Source organism: Fukomys damarensis, unplaced genomic scaffold (assembly GCF_012274545.1).
Source record: "Fukomys damarensis isolate Sample0158 unplaced genomic scaffold, DMR_v1.0_HiC HiC_scaffold_31, whole genome shotgun sequence".
Classification (NCBI taxonomy): Eukaryota; Metazoa; Chordata; class Mammalia; order Rodentia; family Bathyergidae; genus Fukomys; species Fukomys damarensis.
In genome coordinates, this window is record NW_022900943.1 from 8263910 (window position 1) to 8286696 (window position 22787).

The window sequence follows — 22787 nt, forward strand, 5'->3', positions numbered from 1 at the left end:
TCTGTGATTTCAAAACCAGAGCCTTTGATGTAAAACCTGGGAGCCAGCCCAGTCTGGGAACATCTGGGTGGATGACCTGGAACTTTTCACCTCTAGATGTCTCCTAACATTCCGGCCTGAGTAAGTGGCCCACATCCCTCCACTAACATCAGAAAATAACACAAGGGTATTCGCCCATGGAAATGGTCAGCCTTCACACGCTATTGCCTTCGCCAGGAGCAACTTCCTACTCCACGAACACAGTTCAGTCCGAGCATCACCTGTCCACAGGCTGACGTGCCAGAGATGCTGTAGCACACGGTAGAGGAGGAGATTAAAAATCCCAGGTAAACTGCCATTACGTGTGTATATTTCAGGCCCAGACACCCTTACATAAAGAGATAACTGAATCCCGATGTTAAAGGACCCTACAGCACCCTGGCCAGGATATGATGTAGTGAATTCCCCGGCCTTTTCCAGGAACCTGTGGTCCTGTACCATACTCTGTGCAAAGAGGTATAGAGACACTTCGAGGTCTCAGCTGACATTAATACCTGCAGAACTTAAGTGACCTTACGGGTTCTCTGATAAAGCGGGTCATTTCGGTTCATGTAGCAGAGGTACAACTGGAGTTCAACTTAAAACTGATTCATTGAGTCCATTAGCCCACCTAGTGGGAATTTCCTGGCTGTATGAAGATGTATTTTAGCATTTCAAGTAATGCTGCAATTTGAGGCTTTCACCTGTGGAGCTAATAGTGTGGGATGGACAAAGTGGAAGCTGCTAAAACAACTCTCCTCTAAAACAAGCTGCTCCTCCAGCTAAGATGGTGAAATAAACCAAAAATTCATGTTACCCGCCAGAGGGATGGCAGAGTTAATCACTCTGGTTAAGAATCTAGAGATTGTAGGAATAACATTTCCCATCAACTTGGTTTAATTCACCAGTCTGACCTATGGCCCACATTCCGGATGGAACTTGAATCCCAATGAACCACAGACCACTGTAGACTTAAAAAGCAATCACAATTGCAGCTGCTGGGCCAGGTATGGGATAGTGGTGAAAAGATCAGCCTACCTCAAGTTAGTGATACAGCCCCTGAATTAGTAAATATGTTTTCACTATCCAGTGAGGAAACAAAATCCAAAACAAGTCTCATTTCCTTGGAACAAACAAGAATATTCATTTACAGTTTTCCCTGGGACTTTATTACTTCTACCATGGTCTCTCACAATAAAGCAAAAACAGATTCAGGCTGCATAGAAATTCTGCAGACCAACACACTGACCTATAACATCATATCAATGGCAATATGTTGATCAGAAGGATAAGCAAGAAGCAGCCTCTATTCTGAAGGCCACGGTGGGACACATGCTTCAGAGGTTAGAAAACAAGCCAGCAATGATCAAGGAGCAACCAGGTGGAACAACATGTAACAGGTTAATGTTAATTGGCAGAAATAGCAGCAGCTGCCACAGTACTGAGTACCACGGTGGGTGGTATCAAAGCTATGATGACAAGGACAGAAGTATTCACATCAAACTATAAACCCCTGCTTATCCAGTCTAACCACACGGCTACTTATGAATGTCTAGAGTGGGCAATCGCTTTTTCTTACTCTGTGCCTTTCCAGCACCACTGTCCAGGTGCTTTCATAAATGCCTTCTCCACAACCCTGTTTCCTTCAGAAAGCAGCTGACCACAAGATCTGCTGGGTGTTATGCGTAATGCATCACCCAGCTGCTGTTGACCTGAGAGAGTGTTAGAGGGACCTGCTGAAAGAAAATCTAAAGCAGTATGTTAGAGGCAGTCTCCTTCAAGAATGAGGTTCCCCCCTCCAGCATACTTTATATGAATTGAATCAGAGACATTTTTATGAATAGGGACAGTTAAGCTATTAAACATCCTACAATGAACAGGATAACCTCCCCCCGCCAAAAAAAAAAAAATAATAATTTAATCCCGAATGTCAATTCTGCGAAGGTTGAGAAAATGTGTCCTAAAGATACAAAAGCAAGGCTGTAAGAACGTTGTTGAAGACAACAAGAGGTGTTGGTGAAACCGGATCAGGATGAAATTTAGCACCCCTGTTACTCTATCGCCTTTCCCTTCCTTTGTGGCTGAACTGTTTTTGACACCATTCATTTCAGCATGAACTTAAGATGTAATAATTTGGGACCAGTCCCCAGCATTCTAGAACATAGCATCAGAGTTTCCTGTACCATTTCAGAATGAATAAAACCTGTCATTCTAACTCGCCAGTGCAAATTCAGTAAAGAAAAGGAGGTTTCTAAATGGGAACCTCGTAGCAATGTAAAAAGTTCCTGTGACACATACACTTGAAAACCACTGTCAGGCATCTATTTTCATAAGACTGAACAATGAACGCTTCTCTGACTTTTAAGATGTTAAGTACGGGACCATGAACAAAACGATGCGAAGATTAGAGAATTTTCACTAAAACGTACAGCATTCTCTTCTATGCATTGAATGTATTTTCACTGCCATTTTACAACTTTATCTGCTAAGTAAAAGCAATGAGATGGAACGAGGAAGAAAATTATGTAAAAAATAGTTACATAGATGAAAAGTAAAGTCCTGCGACTTAATGTGTTCTCTTATCTTGTGTTGGTAAATATTTTCCTATTAATTATCATTAAGCAATTCATAAACATACTAGCAGGTAGATCTGGTAGTCATTGATTAATAAGTTTCAAATTTGTAGAAGATATCTGACTTTTCTAGAAATAACATCTTATTCCTTAATGCTATACCTCAACCTGGTGATCATGTAACTTGAACATAGCATCTTCTAGTCGTGTGGCTGGCTTTGGATACTAAAGTTTGACACCACAGAGGTTGTGACTAAAACTGCAACCAGCCCAGGCGTTTGGCCTGAATTTACTTGTAACTTTAACTGAGTAGTGAATTCATTTCTCCTGTCAAGACTTTTACCATTTTTGATTGAATTTAAAGAAGTAATGGTCACTTTAGGGAAGAGGCATTAACTCTACCTCAGATGGAAAAAAAGGAAATGAGATTTGTACTTTCAACGATTTACTGTAAAATAAACAGTGGAACACATACACAAAAGAGGGTTATATTGAAGAGATGGTGGTACAGCATTAATGATACTGAAAGGAGTGAGTTATAAAGGCACTTTTTTTCTAAAGCCTTGCTAATGGAGAAAGTGCTAAAAATAAGTACAAGTAATTAGGAGACTTCTTGGCTTTTCTACTTAACAATTTGTTATTAAGTATGTAGGGCAAATCTAAAAAAAAATTAAAATACACATTAGTATTTTCTTGTACCAAATGTTGAAAATCAAAAAATAATTGCATACTTCTATTGTATACACTCCAGCGAATGTCATTGCTTAAATGCCATAGAATAGCTGAAAGACATTAACAGAATTCATTAGAGTTACATATATTCTTAAGAGAAGAAATATTTCATTCTTTAAAATGATAATTTTGTAATTTCTTATTGCTTTAACCTGTTAGTTTTTATAGTTATGTAAAATAGGTCTGAGTGAAGTATTTTTAAAGTTGAAAGTCCTTTTTAAATAATGAATTACTCAGAAAAATATTAATAAATAAAATGATATTATATAAAACTAATGAAGCACTCCAAACTAAAAATTGATCAGGGACTGAATGAGGAATTACTATTTAAATTCCAAATGAGTCTTTCCCTCTATATAGTGAATAGAAGATTGATTCTAAATTAAAAGACTGAATTCAGTTTTCAGCAACTCACTTAATTTTACTAGTCAGTTTTTGCTCTGTAGTAAATGACACTGAAATAACTCTCTAACAGCAGCCTTTTTAGCAGCTCACAGGACTGCAGGTTCCCATAGCTTCATCAACCTCAGCTAAATCTCAAGGATTCCAGAGGGTTGGGCTGCACTGGGCACCAGAAGAATTCTTGTCTTCCCCTCTCTCTTACTGAAATAGTTGGTCCCCTGTGTGTATTATCCCCATGGCCTGGAAAAAGCTCATAAGACAGGTGGAAAACTGTTGCTTCTTAACTCCTCAACTAGAGCCATTATCCTTTCAGTATGCCCTGAAAAACACCAACCTTAAGACTGTACATTTGCAATCCTGATCAGGGAATTGAAGAATTAAGAGCAATAATTCACTTTATTGCATATTTGTGATCTCTGGTTTCCCATTTGTGAAATATTATTTGCCCTACTTTCCTCAAATAATCAGTGATCCATTGCATAAACAAATACCTATTGAACACAAATTGCTTGTTCTTAGTATACATCAAGCATTCTGCTTAGCATTCAACACACATAACTGCATAAACTACGGATAAGTCAGCTGAATGTGATAGTGTATTTGCTAGAATAACCTCTATTCTAATAACTCTGCCTAGGTAACAGAAACTCTCAAAACTTAGTAGATTTGTGCAAAAATTATTTCTTGTAGGATATACAGAGTCCATCTTAGATCGGATTCCCCCCGCCTTGGAGACTATCCTCAAAGCGGTGAAAAAGTAAACCAAGTTGCTAGCATCTTAAGCCTCAACCTTTGATGTGGCCTTCCTCCACACAAAAGTAAAAGTATGTGGAAGATTACAAAAGGTGTTTCCTGGGCAGGCATGGAAATTGTGAATACAACTTGTTCCCGCACCAATGACTCTGGTCACTTGGATATTATCTAGTTACACAGTACTAAACTAACCACAGAATTCCTGTAGACCTAGGGTCTCTGTCATAAAGCTCTTTTTTGTCCATCAAATTTATTTTCATTTTTTCCTACACATAGAAGATATATTTTTTCCTCCCTAAGGAAGACAAAAGCAAGCGAGTCTCATTCACTTATGCTATCCAGTTCAAAGTACCTAGTACAAACAGTGCATGACCCTAGCTAGGTACAGAATCCCAGCAGGGTTTATATTCTCTGAGAAGTCTAAATGGCTACTTTCCTTGGTCAGAGAGTTACCCGACTGCACACACATGTACTCCACATAGTGTAGAGAGACCAGATATCCAGAATAAACATTCACATTTGGAAAGGAAATTAAGGAGGAAATGTCATAGCCATTACTGTCTAGTAATTCTGAAACCCCAATGAACTAAGACAGTGAGATCGCTATACTCCAGTGCTACTGGGAAATCTGTGATTTTTTTTACTAATCTATACATACATTCCAGAAGAGAAACTATCATGTCCGTGATTTTCCTTGATCTCTAAGTCCACATTCTGGAAAGGTTTTTCCTTGTTCATTATTCACTTTGTCTCTGTACAAATTAGTTTTGGGGAGCGTGCTCCTCTGGGGACCTGAGGAACTCTTAAAATCTGCCCTAGTCCTCATAAAGAATGAACTCTTAAGAGTCATTTTAAGTCTTTAAAAGTCCTCAATATTTTACAAGTCCAACTATCCTAAAAAATTAGTAAATGTCAGATATATTATTCTCTGGTCTTTTCACAGATTTTAAAGAGACACTCATCAATCTACTGGTATTTTTTCTGCTTTCTCACTGTCCATGATCCCTCACTCTACCTTGCAAGTTTAATGGTGTCTACCTCAAAAATTTTAGGCTTAAATGGGAATTCTGAAATATTCTAAAGCTAATTGTGTGCTAATTCTGAAAATTCCCTGGATCATTTTATTCAAGTAAAAATTATTATCAAGATTTTGTCAAAAACTTATTTCTGAAATTAATTTCTTATGTCTGATCTAGAAGTTGGCTTTTCCACCAGTGTAAGGCCCCCGACTCCCTTCTCTTTCTATTCAGTTTTGGTCATAATCTTGAGTTTTTCTTGAAATCATTCTTTCATGTGATTTCTCCTCTATTTGAATCAATGAAGGAAGATTTCTACTTCCTTCTAATAAGGATTTCCAACTTCTTGCTTTAGGTCTAGAAAATTAATAGGCCACTTCCAAAGTTATCACAGATAATCAAGCATTTTACAAACAGTTGATTCAATACAATAGCATTGTAGCTACCAAATTTCTTTCTTTTTTTTTTTTTTGGTACCAGGGATCGAACTCAGAACCTTGCACTTGGGAGGCAGGCACTGGAAGCACTGAGCTAAATCCCAGGCTCTGTTTCTTTTGTCTAGTCCCTAATTTCTGCCTACATAGATTCTCTTCTCCTTATATTTTAAGGTAAACAATTCAAATTAATAATCTGTTTATTACATTGTCTATACATTGATGCATTAAAATCACAATCCAGTGGCTTCAGTCCCCAAAAACTTTTCCAACTTGAAACACCAATGTGTGCCAAAGTTTCTCTTAGATTTTTTTTTTTGCAAAAATATCTCAAAATTTTAGGATTTTTGTACTTATAGTATCACTAGCTTCAACACAATCTCCATAATTATTAAAGTAGAAGAAACTATGGAGGATCCCAGAGCAACTCTTAGGCCTTAGAACAAAATACTTTTCTACCTAATTCCATCAGCCAGAACTCAGGTGTGTGGCCAAACCTGAAAATATAGCTGAAAATAAACATGGCAGTGTACTCTCCTAGAGGTTCAAAAACTGAAATGAGCTTGGCGAACATATTGCCAGTGCTGCCATCCACACAATGACAAAATCCTAAATCTGCATAATATGAAGCTAACCAGAAGATCAGAGAATGGCCAACATGCACTTGGAAATAGCATACATGTTACATCTGCTTCATTAGGTCACTCATGGTTGTGGACAATAATGGGCAATTCGTATTCTTTTGAGATATACTAAGAAAGCCCATCAATCAATTTTTATCCAAGATTAAATATTTTTAGAGTCTACATAGCCCTACGGCATTGAGGTTTCACAGCATCTTAATGTAAATAAATACGAGGTTCATTTAATTAGGTGTTTATCACCTGGGGGATCAATCTACTAGGCATTAATAGTTTCTTAGTCAGATCTCTAAAAATAATGGATTTAATCCCCCTTTAATATAATTTAAATCAATATTATCTCTTACATCAACTTGCTTTAAGATAGTCAAAGGAGTTAAAGTTGAAAAGAAAAAGGAGGCTCCACCAGTCTTCAGTTTGATACATAATATCATGCTCAATGAACATTAATTGTGTACTGTGTAATATAGACAGGAATTTGCATGGTTAAATGATAATTTAGCCAATCACTGTGTATTACTTTACTTGTAAGCAAAACACTCTAATTACAGTGGCAGGGCAAACAGATTAACTGGTTAAACAGTGCTCATGGGAATTGCCCGGAATCAGAAGTTCTTCAGGCACTGTATTTGAGCATGTGGACTCATGTACCCTTTCCTTTTTCCATTCTCTCACAATCACACTGCACTAGGCATAGATTTACGTTACATTTTCCTACTGAAGTTCAGAGTAGGGAAAAAAGGGCAAGTTTAGAGTCCTTAGTTCGTGGATGTTGTTTTTAACTTCTGTACTTACTACAGTCACAGTAATCTTTTAATGTAGAGATAATTAATTAATAAATTAAAGGATAACTAATGACCCTTAGTGTAAAATAAAATGACACAACCGGGAATTCGACCCTTCCACTTTTTGACACCACCACCTCCTAGTTCTACACCCATGAATGAGTCATGGTCTCCATTTTGGGTAACAGAGGACAAAAGTACTCTTCCCATGCCACAGGCGGCTCTGGGAGTCCTACAGGACAGTGGAAACAAAAAGCTGCACAGCTTTAAGGTATCAGGACTGTTTGAAAGCTAGCCATGGGTTATGTGTTGGGTGAAGGATTTTTACTCTTCTAATTATTATCAATGTTAACTCTGTACATCTGTCCAGAAGATGGTTATTCGTAATCTTTTCTTTCTTTGTGCTTTCTATTTCTCCTGGTACGTGACTTCAACAAAGCTATCTCTTTCCAATGTATAAAATGCATTTATAATCCTGACAAAAAGAAGAGAATTAATAAAATATATCTAAAATGTATATCTAAAGCTCAAAAGGAAAGATATGGGTTATTTGTACTAAAAAATGTCATCAGAATCCCTGAACACTAGGGAATACATAAGACATGTGCAAGAATCAATATTAAAAACAAACAGCACAATGTAACAGGGCACTAGTGACATTCAGCATTACATTTTACATTTTGCTAATGGATTAGAAAGGCATCTGTCATTTTGAATTCCTTAGGAACAAAATTTACTTTATCTTGCAAACTTGTAAATAGAAAGAATTCTATAGTATTAACACTTTTTTCTAGTTAAACTGAAATGCATAGAATATAAGTGACAATTCTTCTGCCCGCTGTCTTTCTTACATTCTTTTTTTATTTCCTCATTGAGTTTATTGGTACATTTTAGGTACACAGTACATTCATCATTGGGATCTTGTACCCTTACATGACAGGTTTTGGTTCTCATTTTTCCCTCATACCCCTGCCCTCCCTTTACCCCTCCTCTCTTTCTTATTTACAAAATTTTTTTTCCATTTTTTCATTTTCTCATATATTTTTCTTTTCCCTTATTTCCTTTCCCCTACCCTTCCCACTTCCCCTAAATTCAGAGGGATGCTATGATAGTTATGGTTACAATTCCTTACATTCTTGTTTCTTTATCTTGCTAGGAAAAAGCACCAATTTAATAATTATTATACATTCAATAACCATAACTATCACAGCATCTCTCTGAGTTTTGTAATAACTGACCAGGGGATATATAATTGTGGAAAGACAGTAAGAGGTAATTCATGTTAGCATTATTAAGTTCAAAACTATAAAAAATTAGAAACCAAACATGTGGACATCAGTATGGGTGATACATAGGAGTGATAATGATATGTAGAAAATCTAATAAATATGCTTTCAACCTTATAGACCTTAAACTGACCTAATTTCTTCTTATGTCTTAAAAAATATTTTATTTTGGGTGTGTGTTGAGTGAAAAATAAATTTTGATGAATATACTTGAAAATTATAATCATAGGTAACATATTTGCCTATTACAAGTAATATATTTAATAGAAACATACCAAATAAGCTGTAGGGGATATATACATTAAAAGTTTCGTTCTACATTTACTGATTTTTATTAGCATCTTATAGCAAGGCAATTTAATTACCAATATATTTTGAATAAATACAAATTGCTTTTATTACCCTTGATGAATACAATTGTTATTATACCTTGCAGAACTGTTCTTTCATTATCTTTAATGATCAATCATTTCTCAAGTGAAAGTAAAAAAAAAACAATACACAGTCTTGAAAATTTATGTGATAAAAGAAAAACCAAAAACATCCAAAGAGTAGGAAGTTGACATTCAGAGAGCTTTCTCTGCCTATTCTGGCCACAACTGTCATATTTGAAAGATGAAGAAACACGACTATAGGCCCAACAGAAAACTTGTGTGATGGCACTTTTCTTAGCAACTAAATGACAGGTACAGTGGTAGCAGCTGCAATTAAACCAATCACACTAAATCCAACATACACTGGGGGCCGGGGATTTAGCTCAGCGGTTCGGTGGCCTGCCTTGCAAGAGCAAGGATGGGAGTTCAATCCCTGGTACCGAAAAAAAAAAAATCTAACATACATTCTTGGAGATGTGTAATGTGGAAGAAAAGACCACTAACAAATGGGATAAAATGAAGAAAGATCACATGCTTTGAATAACAAAAGACACCCACACCACACAAATAATAGAGTGAATGATCTACACATCAATGATGGGTTTTCCTTTTTGCCTTACTTCGCCTGCTTTCTTTTAGACTCCAACAACAGAAGGCCCAACTATCGCCTCCCCTCTAAGCGGTCCTTTCACTGAGCACGTCCATTGTCCTTCAGGTGGCAGCTTCCTTTGTCTGAACACAGCAATTGCCATATTTCTACCTCACTAACTGGCTTTCATGGGTATTTTTATAAAACTTGAAAGCAATTTCGTGAATTAATAAGCAAAAAGCACAAACACCACTTGCATTTGTCCTGTACCTTAGATTGGCAGGGTGATTTCCAGTGATGATTTAGCTGGTCGAGTAAAAAAGGCGTAAGGCCCTACATGCAAAGGTCTACTCTACAACCTGTGGTCTGCAGTGACCTTGAGGCTGTTCATCCACACGCTAAAGCCTGAAGTAAAAACCCAAGACAGGGATAAAGATGTGGAAGGAATATTAATATGACTAGAGATGAGGTTTATAAAGTGCTCCATGTAGTGTTTGGCAGACGAATATATTCAGTGAAGACTAGTTGTTATTGTTAGAAGGCAATAACACATATCGAAAACCTAAGTTTGATCGTGATACCTAGCACCTCAAAATACCATTAGGTTTAAGAGCAATGAAGATGTTATTTTATGCTTGGGTGCTCCTTGAGCACCAGACACTTTAAAGAGTGGAATCAGGATCTGCCCTTGACTTACTTCTTACTGATATGCTTGCTTCATGCTACTGATTTCTCAAGCATGACCCAACTCCCTGGAAAAAGACTGTAGATAAGAGTGGCTTAAAATAAAAGATCATTTTTGAAAGTTTTGTTTGTTTGGATGATGGCTTATAATGTATGTCAATGATCATCTATACCTTGTGGTATATTTTCAAAATTTTCAAAGAGAGATGAGATAATTCATAATATGTGGCTTGTCTGTCCATTTCTAAATTGATATATTAAAGACCCTCCTGGTTATAAAACTAAGAAATGCTTACTATATGCCCAGGACTGTTCTAAGACTTTCACATGACAATCTTTAGATACTGTTTTTCTTATATTTTTATCATTGGATTCTGAGGATGATAATAGGTTTTTCTATAATGACATCATATAATTTTTTTCTTTACTTCTTCATTTCTGTCAAGGGACTCTCGAATGTGAATTCTTGTTTTGCTCTTTGCAGCACCATCTCTCACCTCTTTTACATTATTAGTTAATCAATGAATTTCTAGTCACCAAATCATGTAGATATCACTCCAGAAAACTCAACCTAAGTATCCTTCTTTTAGTTTTGTTTTGTTATATAGCACAACATAAAAGTTTTCCAACTGACTCCCTTTCATAGATCCCACTGCCTTCCGTCCTTTCTCAACTTGGTTGTTAAAATTATCTCCTTGCAGCATTACTTCTGTGTCACCCAGCTGTGATTTCTTATTGAGTCTTCCTTATCTCTCCATAAGATGTGCTTTCCTGCTGTGACCCTGGTGCCAGGCCCAGTCACACTCCACTCCACCACCCCAGTCTGAGACTCAGTGACCTCTGCTCTTGAGACAGAACCTCTGGTTACCCCAAACACAATCTGAGGCAATGTTTGTTCTCACTCAAGACTATTTGTAGACTTTTTTGCTGTTCAACTACATAATAGGCTGCGATCCCTTTGACTGTCTAAAATGTATTCGTATGATATTTACTCAGGATACTTTTTAGCCACAGTTCATATAAAAAATGAAGGGAGTAATATCAGTCAGAAGAGAAGGTAAACTGTGAGACAACTACAACAGAACCCTTGGAAAAGTTCATCAGGTTATCCGAAGCTGAGAAGACCCAAATATTTCGCTACTTACCAAAGGGGAGGCAGCTCAAGACACAGTATCAAATACAGGCATTGCTGGGGGAGAGGGGTGACCTTGGCCAGGGTCAAGCCCAGGATAAATTCTTGGAGAGCGATTTGTCGCAGTAGGAAAAGGAAATGAGGGCTAAGTCCTGACGGAGCTTCTAGGTGTGTCATAGCGCCCTGCGCATCCCCTCATGGAGTTCCACATCCCTCACCATGCTTGGGGAACCTGTGTCCAGCATGTGCTACCCTGCACTGTATCTGACCCTCTCACTCTGCACCTCTTCCAGGGAAGGCTACCTGTGCACCTCCCACAGCCCTCCCAGCTGGCAGTATCTTGCCTGCTACTACCAAGCTCTCAGAGAATGTGGCCAACAGCAGTTGGATATGTAACAGAATAAAATAACTTATGCCTGAAAGAGTAATACCCAGGGGTAGGTGCTGCCTTTTACAACAGGTACAGAAGTTGTGCTGTGGTGAAGCAAAAGTTAAATGTACATGGCTGTGTGGAGATACTGGCTTCCAAGGAGGCAAAAGGATCTCTCTGAGAAGAAGTTCTGCGTAGAGGAATTGCTACAGCGGAGAACGTCATTCTGGGGACATGGTTAATCACTAACAAGAATTAGAATTCAGAGAAAGGAAGATGAGAACACATTAAAAACTTGCAAGAAAGGATGAACAGGGGCTCATTATTTAAAGATTGACTGCGGAGAACTGCAGAGAGATACGGAACAGAGGGCTGGTTGTTAGAAATTATTTGGAATCAACTGAGCTCATGATCACAAAACCACCATGGTGCTGGATATAAATTCTCAAATAGCTACTTGAGTGACTATTTCAGTAAAACGTATGGATGTTTTGACTGGTGGGGAGACTTCCAAAATGTCAGGTGACACAACCTTCAGACTCTGGAAAGTAAAGACTCAATATTTGTTTGCCCACCTACTTCCCTTAGGTAGAGATTTTAAACCAGTCTTACCCTTTATTTCAGACTTATGCTGGAGTCCATAGCATCGTAACTTTTGGAAGTGTCATTTGGGCCACACTGTGCCTCTCACAAGAAGACATCCTTATACCCATGACTCAGTCTGTGATTTTCTAAGATGAAAATGGCTATTTATGTCCTCTTTACTATAGAATTCTTTGTTCCTTTCTTTTTCCTTTGTTCCCTTTCCTCCTCCACACAAAAACCCTGAGGCTAACGTTGCCATTTCAGATGAGCTTACTGTATAGGTTTTGCTTACAACGTTCATGTATGGAGATAGATCGGGACACACTGTTTTCTACCCATCAATAAATAAAATGAGTTGCTATCAAATTAAACACAGAGTAGTCAGTGTCGACATCTTGCAAAGTAGTGCCCTAAAATATTCTTTAAAAAGATGAGTAAAATGTGAAACTATTGAGCAGGAAGGAAAATAAACCACTAGCCGCTGAATGGAAGAACGAAACATGTCCTATGGTTGAGCGCAGTGCATGTGCTGAGAGACCAAGGAGGAAGAGTGATTGCATTTGACCATGCAGAGAGCAGAAGGTGCAGCGCTTTTCTGACCTTTTGAGTGTTCCTTGTCATTAGTTAATAGACTCTTGCATGTCAACTTGTGTTGTCAGCTCTGGTTGCATTTCCTGGAAATTAACAATTTACCCAGTTAATTTCCCATGTCTTTCATCTGTGTCTTTTGGATACAGATTTATGTTAGGATGATGATATATGCATGTGTCTCCGGAATGCCAGGTTTATGACTGAAAGTTGACTGAAAATATACTAAACCCTGTGACACATAGCTCAGTATTAAGTCCGCTTGGTGTCTGGCGAAGAGAAATATGGTAGGAAATCACTGGCAAAAGCAACTAAGGTCGCAATAATGATTTTGAGAAAGGAGACTAAAACAGAAAATCTGTAAAGATAAGATTCAATTCAGTCATGATAGAACTAGCACAGTATAGTGACCCAAATGACAGGATCAAGGTCAGTGACCACTTGAGGCTTTCAAGACATCTGGAGCAAAGCAACAAGAAAGGAAGATTCTATTTGGTACAGGAATTCAACCTGAATGTGAAGACTGCACCTAGAAATTAGCTGCAAAGCTGATTGTGAAAACGTTCAGTTGACAAAACGGTAAAGCAGTCTAAAATTGAAATGTAAAAAATGTGTTTCACTGGGTTATAGAATGACTCCTATCATATGCTGATGTGCAAAGACAGTGTACATTCTTTGTCTTTTCTGTAACCACTTTCTTATCTTTCTTACCACCCTCCAATGGCAAGGTGGCAGGAGAAGGAAGTACTGTAATGGAAACTTTACTTTGCTACTCTGGGTACAATCCAATCACTAGTTTTATTTTCCTTTGGATTATATGTCTCCTTGGATGATTCAAATGCATGGCCCTTATATTCTATAAAACTTTGCAGAGGCACAGCATATGACATGGCTGTATTACAATGGGGAAAGAGCCTGTTCAGCTACCTAATAATATCTTCTGGCTTGAATGCTGAGCTATGACTTACCTTCACTGCCTTTTTGCATTCTGTGAGCAATAGTTGGTGATTTCTGTAGCAGATAATTGCTAATCTTACTTGGTTACACTAGTTCCAGGATCCCTCCCTGTTGAATTAAGCATTTTAATTTCTGTTGTTTTCCCACATAGTCTGTGGCTTGTCCTCTAAAGGTAAAATCTGCTAAGACAGGAAACTGCTCTCCATGAGAGAAGGCTGAGCCCCACCTGTGTCAGGGACACTTATGATGAACACAGAGACATTTGAAAATGGAGTTGTTCCTTCTCATTGCCTGACAGCGCTGCTCCAATTTTCAATCATACCCAGGTCACCAGTGTCAGCACGAGGGCATTGTAGGAAGGAGTTAGCTCTCTGTATGAGAAATGGGTGGCCAGGGCCAGGGATTTAGCTCAAGGTTGCACTACGTGCCTCACAAGCACAAGGACCTGAATTTGATCCCCAATACCAAGAAAGAAAGAAAAACAGAAATGGGTGGCTAGGCATGATCCCATACTAAACTGGCCTCAAAGTCAAATTCAAATTAAACCATATTTCTCTAACTATGCCAAACTTTGCGATTCCAGATCTGGAAAATCAGAGCACATGGCTTCCTGGTCTAGACTTTTTCAAACTTTTTGTCCTCTACTTTTTTTCTTCTAAAGTTGTGGAGGATCAAACCGGGAATTTTACTACATCAAATTCTGTCATCTCAGCTCAAGGGTTCAGGAAACAGTATGTTTAATAGAAAAATTGAAAGAAAAAAAACTTTTATATTATAACAGTGCCTGGCTTTTAAATCTACAGATGTCAACATTTTAGTTTGAGCATCAGTTTATGAATATGATGCATCTTTTCTTTGTATCAAATGTTGTGAATGGAAATATTGTGGAGCTCACGGTAATAGCCCTGGAAGGCCTTGAGGATTTTTAATACATACTTCCTATTCCTGGGTGAAATCAACTTGATCCTTTACATTTTAAAAAAGCCTAGGAAAGAGAGCCAAACAGACTAAGTAAAAGCAGTGCTACACAAGGTGTATGACTGGAGGCTAGGATTTTTAAATGCGTGTATTCCGTTTTGTTACACTATTTTTGTTTTTATTTTTCTTTTGGAACTGAAATTACTGAATAGTCTCAGGTTACATGCTAGGAGCTGACCACAGTGTAATTATTGGAAGTGCCTATCTAAATTGGTAATAATAATAAAATAAAAATCCACTGTTGGGTTGTTGAACTTAACTGTTCTCATGTTTTAAATATATAATGTTCTGAAAAATTACTTTGAGGGCCAATTTATGAAAGAAACACACATATTAAAAATACCACATTAAAAACTGAACCTTGCCTGACATAAGATTGGTAGAGAACACAGGAAAACTTCGATTATGCTCTCTTTAAAGTGGAAAGATCAGAAAACAAGGATATGAAACTGGTCATTGCTACCAGCCCATAAATCAAAGTGACTGATCAAAATGTCATTTTCTGAAGCTCTTTCATCCTCTCCATTACCATTTTGTTGGCCGAAGCTGACCTTGTAAACTGCACTTTGAGCTGTTTCCACCAGTTTGGGGAACACAGACTCTGCACATGTGACCATCAGAGCAGGGTGTGGTTTTCATCTTTTTGACTTAGGTGGGGTTGATTAGTGGCGGTATCCACTCACACCGGTGCAGTCTGCCTCAGGTTTCATATTGAGATGAACTCCAAGAGCCTCTTTAGCTCACATGGGGGCTTGGGAAGGTGGTTGGGTTTTGATATCCATGCAGCTGACTTGAGTTTCTTTAAATAAACATTTTATGTATTTCTGGGCAAGTTTAGGTTTACAGAAAAGTTGCAAAGACAATACAAAGAGTTCCTGTGTATTTCATACCCAGGTCTCCTATCTGTTCTACTGTATGGTATGTGCTATAATGTGTGAACCAAAATGTGCAATGAATGTGTCAATAATCACTTGCTTCAAAGTTACAGAAATCTGAAATCAATGTAGTCATAGAAATATTAGTATTTGCTGAAATCACACTGGTAATAGTAATGACAACCAAATGATCTAGAAATAATGGGAGCTTTAGGCACGGTGGGAACCTGGTCTCAACATAACCATCAACGCATTCTCCTTCCTTTGTTAAAAAAGTGTGCTTTACTAATTTCCTAGGAATCTTGATCCAGTCAAGTTCCCAACCCAGATTAATGAATGCACAACAGCTTCAGGCCCAGCTGTATTATTTTTAGATATTATTTAATAGTCCAACAAATCTTGAGACTTTATTGCAGTGACCTGGGTCGTGCGGCCTTTCCTGGTCAGTCACTGGGGGAAACTGAACACACAGGTGGGTCAGCCAGAGCAGCATCACTCTCTAGCCCTGCACCCCAGGATGAGCTCAGCTTTCCCATTAATTGAGCTCAGCTTCGGGAAAGATGACTGTCATGAATAAATGAAGTTGGTGATAGGAAAAAAAAAAAAGAAACTCTACACAATGTGCAACAAAGATAAAACTATCTGCCTTCTACCGCTGTATACGTGCGGGTTGGTGTCGTAACTTGGAAGACTGTATGCTAGTCTACAAATACTTCTAGTCTGAGCTACAAATAATAGTATACATTTTTGAGTTCTTCTTTATTTGTGGAGATGGTAAGAGAGGTAAATATGTTCTTTCATTTTGATAATCTTGCAATTTACCTATATCAATTCATTTTTTGCGATAGAGTCTCTTCGTGTAGTTCAGGCTGGACTTGACTCGATCTCACTAGGTATTCCAGGCTGGCTTCAAACTTCGAGGGATCCTCCTGCCTCAGCCTCCTCAATGTGGGGATTACAAGCAGGCATCACTCAACTTAACCTCAGTATTGTTTTCCTCACAGTCCTGTGACAGAAAATATTCCCAATTCCTCTGTCCATATTTTTCTGATATTAATATATACAGGGTTTTGAGAAAATGGAATATTTCAAAATTTTATTTATACTTTTCAGAAATTTTTCTTCATGAAAACCAAAACAATATATCATATTTATCATAGGGTAGAAGCATTGTGAAAATATTTACAAAGAAAATATTTTATAATTTATAGAGCAAGTAATTAAGATTGTATACTTAGATTTCCGTGTTAAGAGGGAGCATTTGAGACCAAAAAGCAAGGTATACTCCGTGATGTCACACAGCAAGGATGTATTTCTCTCAGATGTCACTTTTATTCCCTTTGCAATCTTCTTTGCTTAACTTTCAACAAGCATGTGGCCAGTTGTTACACCCCACGTAAGGCAGGGAGCTCTTTTGTATGAGATATGACCACTTTCACACAACCACTCCTCCTGCACAGAACTAGCTCACCATCTCTTCCCTTTTCCAGAACTCCGTGGATGCTAAGATGTGAAGACACACATTTGGTGCCTCCAACTAGAAGTGGGAGTGTCCTAGAAGTGGGAAGAAGTGACAGGCCTGAAGGTGACTCTTTAACCAGTAGAAAAAATAAATAAATTCTTCCTTTCTCATCAGGCCTGGCACACCCTGAGAAGTCATTAGAAAACCTGCTTGGTAGACATCTTGTGTGATGAAGCAGTCCATTGCCCTTAATACCTGCCCTTTGTGTTAGTCCCGTGTCTTCTATGCCTCCCTGCCCTTTCCCTCAACCTTGTTCCCAAGGGTCATACTCTTGAACCAAGCATTAATGCGTTGTCTTCTCTGTGCTCTGTTTCTGAGAAATTCAGCCTAAAATGGGTGTTACCAGAAGTGGTTCTAGACAGCAAACTCTCAGCGCAGTTTCTTGAATCTGTATTACTGATCAGTTTTGCAGCGATCATGATTTCTTAGCAGGTGTTAAGGGCTAGTGATAGCACTGGTATGCTGTGTTATCACAGTGCCTTTCCTTAGTGGCTGAGAGAGGCGAGGTGCAGGCCCTCTCCTTGTATGTTATGGGACAATAATAATTATAGGGATGTGGATTGGCTTGGCTTTTGTTAAGAACACTGGGAAGTTTGGAAGAGAAAATTATATACTTAGAAAAGACAATTACCAGTGTACTCTATGGTTGGTAGCTCCCCAGTCTCTATGGCTTCATTTATGCAAGCTTTGACTTCTACAGATATGGGGCACACTGGAGAAAATTAGACCCAAGATTTAACTGCAAATGTGACACAGCTACAACATGGGCTAAATGTGTTACCTTGAGGAGTCTCATCTATTTATTAGGATTGTGGTGCAATAAAACAAAAAATTTGAGACTGGCAACGAGGACATCTGTGTGGGCAAACTTGAAATTTTGAACTCTATTTTTTTTTCTGAATAGAAGCAGAAAGAGATAAACCTTTTCCCTTGAAGAAGGAAACTATTTTTTCATACTAAAACACTTTGTAACAATGTCATGGGGGCAGATGGTCTCCAAAAGTGTGTGTACCCTTTAGGAACTTCTTTGCGACCACTTACCCTTCCCCGCTGACTGGCTACAAAGAAGAAAGTCGAGAATTTCCTCCAGGAGAAAGTAACTTGATCATCCCCTGGAGTAGGAAAAACCGATTACTATGTGCAGGAAACAAGATGTGGAATAATTCTGGTAGTGGATCTTCCAAACGTTCAAGCGGGACAGTAGAACATAAGCTTGATATTTTAGGTTGACTTCGCCAGGGAGCCTCACTTTGGAATGGAATTGCGTGGACAAGAGGGAGACGTCTGGAAAATAGCACTGTTAAAGGTGAAGAGAGCAGGGATGACTCCAGGGAGAAGTTGAGCTGCTGTGATGCACTTGACAAGGGCTCTCGGCCAATGCCATAGTGAGTCTGCAGTTGAGGAGTAATCTATGGAGTCCGGAATTGCAACCTAAAGGGCCTTTGAACCAGTGGTTCGACGTGGGCTGACCCCTGAAGGGAGGCAAAATGCTCGAGGCAATAATATCCTGTCCCCAACAGCAATTCCCGGGAATACCGTGGACTCCACTTGGAGGGTTCAGCAGACACTGCCAACACCAGGATCGTCCACACCTGGGGGGGGCGGTACGAGTGGCTCCAGCAGTCACCGTGGCATAGAGCATTTTATTAAATGTAAGGTGCTGATTCTCACATCATCGAAAGTCAATGTTCAGGGCTGGGATTTAGCTCAGCGGTTCGGCGGCCTGCCTCACAAGCAAAAGGACCCGAGTTCGATCCCCGGTACCAAAAAAAAAAAAAAAAAAAAGAAAGAAAGTCAATGTTCAATGAGTAGAGCCAGTCTCTGCTATCTGGTGAGATAACTTTGAAGTCTGAACACAATAATAAGGGACAAGTGAAGGAGTTCAAGATGTCAGTACTTCCTGCCAAAAAATTAAGGAAGAGAGAAACTCTCAAAGTCTATGCTTAGTTTACAGAAGCATACCGCTTTGTATGTGTCCTGTTTTAAAATTTTTCTCAAAAATTTGTTATATCTGAGAAATGAAATATTGCAATCTTTAAGAATCAGGCTGTCTTCTTCCAACTAAATGCTGCTCATGAATTCTCTGTCGTAGTTTTATTATGTACAGTATAGTTCATTAAGAATTAAATCAAAACCACCATATACCTTCTACTGAACATTAATTATAGCTGTGGTACTTTAGCAAGATGTGCAAATTTAGTTTGTCAGATATTATAATGATCATTCTAAAATCTCAGGATGATATAGTAAAACATCTCTAAAATGATTTTTAATAAATGCAAATTCTAAATGTCAAAAGGAGAAAGAAGAATTAGAATATAAATAAAAGTATATATATATACCTTAAGTTTGTTTTATCAACTGCTTTGAGGGATAAAAAGTGGTGGTGATAAAAGACACTTTTAATAAAATACATCAACAAAGAATATTTTTAAATGGCCATCTGTTATGACACCAAAATATTTCTCACACATTTATTTTGCATGTTTGTTTGTACCAAACAAAGTGCTAAAATTATTCGTGGCACATTAGAATAAAATACATGTATTAAATGTATAAGAACAAAAATAATAAAAGAGAAAGCCCAACACTTAGTTCTAAGCTTTCTTATAATGAGGCCAAATGGGAAGTATATGTTTTATCATATGAGAAAAGAAGCTTTCAGAAGACAGAAAATCCATTTGTTCATTTTCTTTCCAGAACATATGCTAAATAAAGAATATGTACTGAAAGATTTTATGTAAGGGGCTTTACACACACACACACACACACACACACACACACACAAATGAAGATATTTTTACAACACTTTATCGTAAATATATGGATGTATTAAAAGTCAACCAAAGGTGTCTTCAAAAATCTACCTCTTGCTTGATTACAATAGAAAATTTACATTTGCAGTTAAAATTACCAAGAGCTGAGCTTCTGGAGTTATTTTCTTTATGCTAAGTTAAGTCATTATTATTTAAAGTCTGTCTTCTGATGATGGAGGCCTTGATTTCACAGAACAGATAGGGAAATCTGCAGAGGAAGGCTAAAGAGGGAAGTGGTCTGCCTCACATTCCATATGCTTTGGCTCCCTATCTCTCTAGTAGGCTTTTTTTTTTTTTTTTTTTGGTTAATTTGTTTGCTTCTATTGAAGTGGCTGAGAATATTGTCTCCTTTGTGGACAGCAGTAAAAATATCTCAGTCTTTTTGGTTAGGTAGATACAGGCTTAAGTGTAGCCTCAAATGTTTAATAGTTATGGGACTCCAGAATATTATCGACTTTCTTTCTGTAACTGAAGTTCTTGAAATACAAAAACAAAATAAAAATGTATTATATACAAGCATTAGATGCCAAATATATTTAGTTATTTCTTTTTATAATATCTGAATCTATAGTAGCTAATGCAAAGTCACCTGCCAGAAATCAGTTTTACTGCCAATCCCATTAAAATATTAGAACTTGCATTAAAAATGCAAGAAATTAACAGCTAAATAAAAGAAAATTGAAGCATGGAGGGTCAATGATTAGCATTTTTAAGATACCAGCTCTTTTTTTTTGTTTGAATATTTTAGATCTTTCAATCATGGTAAAAAGTGATCAGGGATTGTTATTCTAGATCACTCTTCTTGTTTCAATTATATTACACAACTGTTTCTATATTGAGTAATCGATTAACTTTTAATTCCCCCTTTTAACATATATTTGTGTGGTCTGTGAATTTGAACTGAAATATTTAATTTATAGGCTGTATTTTATGGTGTTTTACTTCTTTCTGTAGCAATATCATTTTTTCACACACTGTTTTTCCGCTTATAATTTAGACAAAATTTCTTTATCAGTAGAAGAGAATGCACAGGGCAGTTAGTTGAAAAAATATTACAATTGAAATAAGAGGAAGTGACAAATTCCCTTTCTGTTCACCATTAAGAGCTGGGACGAACTTGCAAGTCTTTACTACTCAAATGGGCCTGGTAGTAGTTGCTTCCAGCATCCTTGTTAGCAGTATCGGTTTTAAGGTCAACTACAACATTCTAATAACTTGGATTTGGTTTAATATTTAGTAATTAAAATTTTTATCCAAGAAATGAGATTCTTTATTTTAAAAATTTAAACATGTGTTTTGTATCATTGTTATGGTTTCTCGCTGTCCCCCCAAAGCTGGGGGTTTGGGCTGAGGGTCGTTGCCATGGGGATGTGATACTCATCAGTGGCTAAGTCTGCCTCTGAGCTTGCAGCAGAATGTGATTTGGAAGTTGAAGCTCGGTTAAAGGTAGTGGACCTCTGGTGGGCGCGACCTGGACAGAGGAAGTAGGGCCCTGGAGGCGTGGCCTGGAAAGGGCTGTCTTCCCCCAGCTCTTTCTCACTCTGTCTCTCTCTCTCTCTGTCTCTCTCTCTCTCTGTGTCTCTCCCTGTCAGTCTGTCTCTCCTCCTCCTACCCCTCTCTCCCCGCATGCCAAGCCACGAGCAATTCTCTGCTGCAGACATTCTCTACTGTGCCATCCTGCCTTGGAGAAAGCAGACTATTGACCGAAACTTTCACAGACTGTGAGCTGAAATAGGTCTTCCCTCCTTTATGTTGTGGCTGGCAGGTATTGTTTCTTAGCAACAATAAAATATCTAAGACAGTTCTTATAGTTTGTTTTCCAAATTTAGCTATGACATCAATAAGCATCAGTACCATAGTTAAAATCCATTTTACCTTGATAAATCAGGATTCATCTAAAAAGTCTTGCTATACCTACCTGTTTTAAATGTATGAGGATTTATGTAATACTTTACATACGAAACTCACTTATAAAGCAAACCAAAAAGATTACTCTAATGTTATATATTCCTTTGAGACTATACTGTTACATTTCTAAAATAAAAGTTTCCTTTGATATCTTTTCTTTTTTTTTTTTTTTTTTGTTTCAGGGATCGAACTTGGGTCCTTGGACTTGCAAGACAGGCAGTGGAACCACTGAGGTAAATCCCGGCCCTTCCTTTGGTTTCTTAAATCTAAAATTTGAATGTAAAAATTTAGATGACAATGTAGGCATTAATTTAAAATTTCTTCAATCACACATTTTCAGATTTAAAGTGCAGTTTAATGCCAAAGAGGTGTGAGGTGCATTGCCTCTTCTGACTACAACAGAAAACAAGGCATCAAATCCATTGTCCATTCACTGTTTTCTGAAAATATCTTTCAAATATGCTCTAAAATATTCTTATGTGTCCATTTTTTAATTTACTTAGACCCTCCACCAATATTTAATTGTATTCATTTCTTTTGAGTTTAAGAAATTGTAAGTCTTTGAAGTGAGAAATTCTCAGAGTCTGTGAAGCTGAATATCTTTCCTAACTGGGATATTACTGTGGCTGTCATCATGATGCCTTCTGGCTGGGCCTCAGTAATGTTTGGAATGGATGCTTCTCAACTCTGGAACTACATCTTAGCAAGTTCATCGAAGTTGGGCATTTTAAACTATAAGAAATAAACTAGCATGCTGGCAATTTCTTCA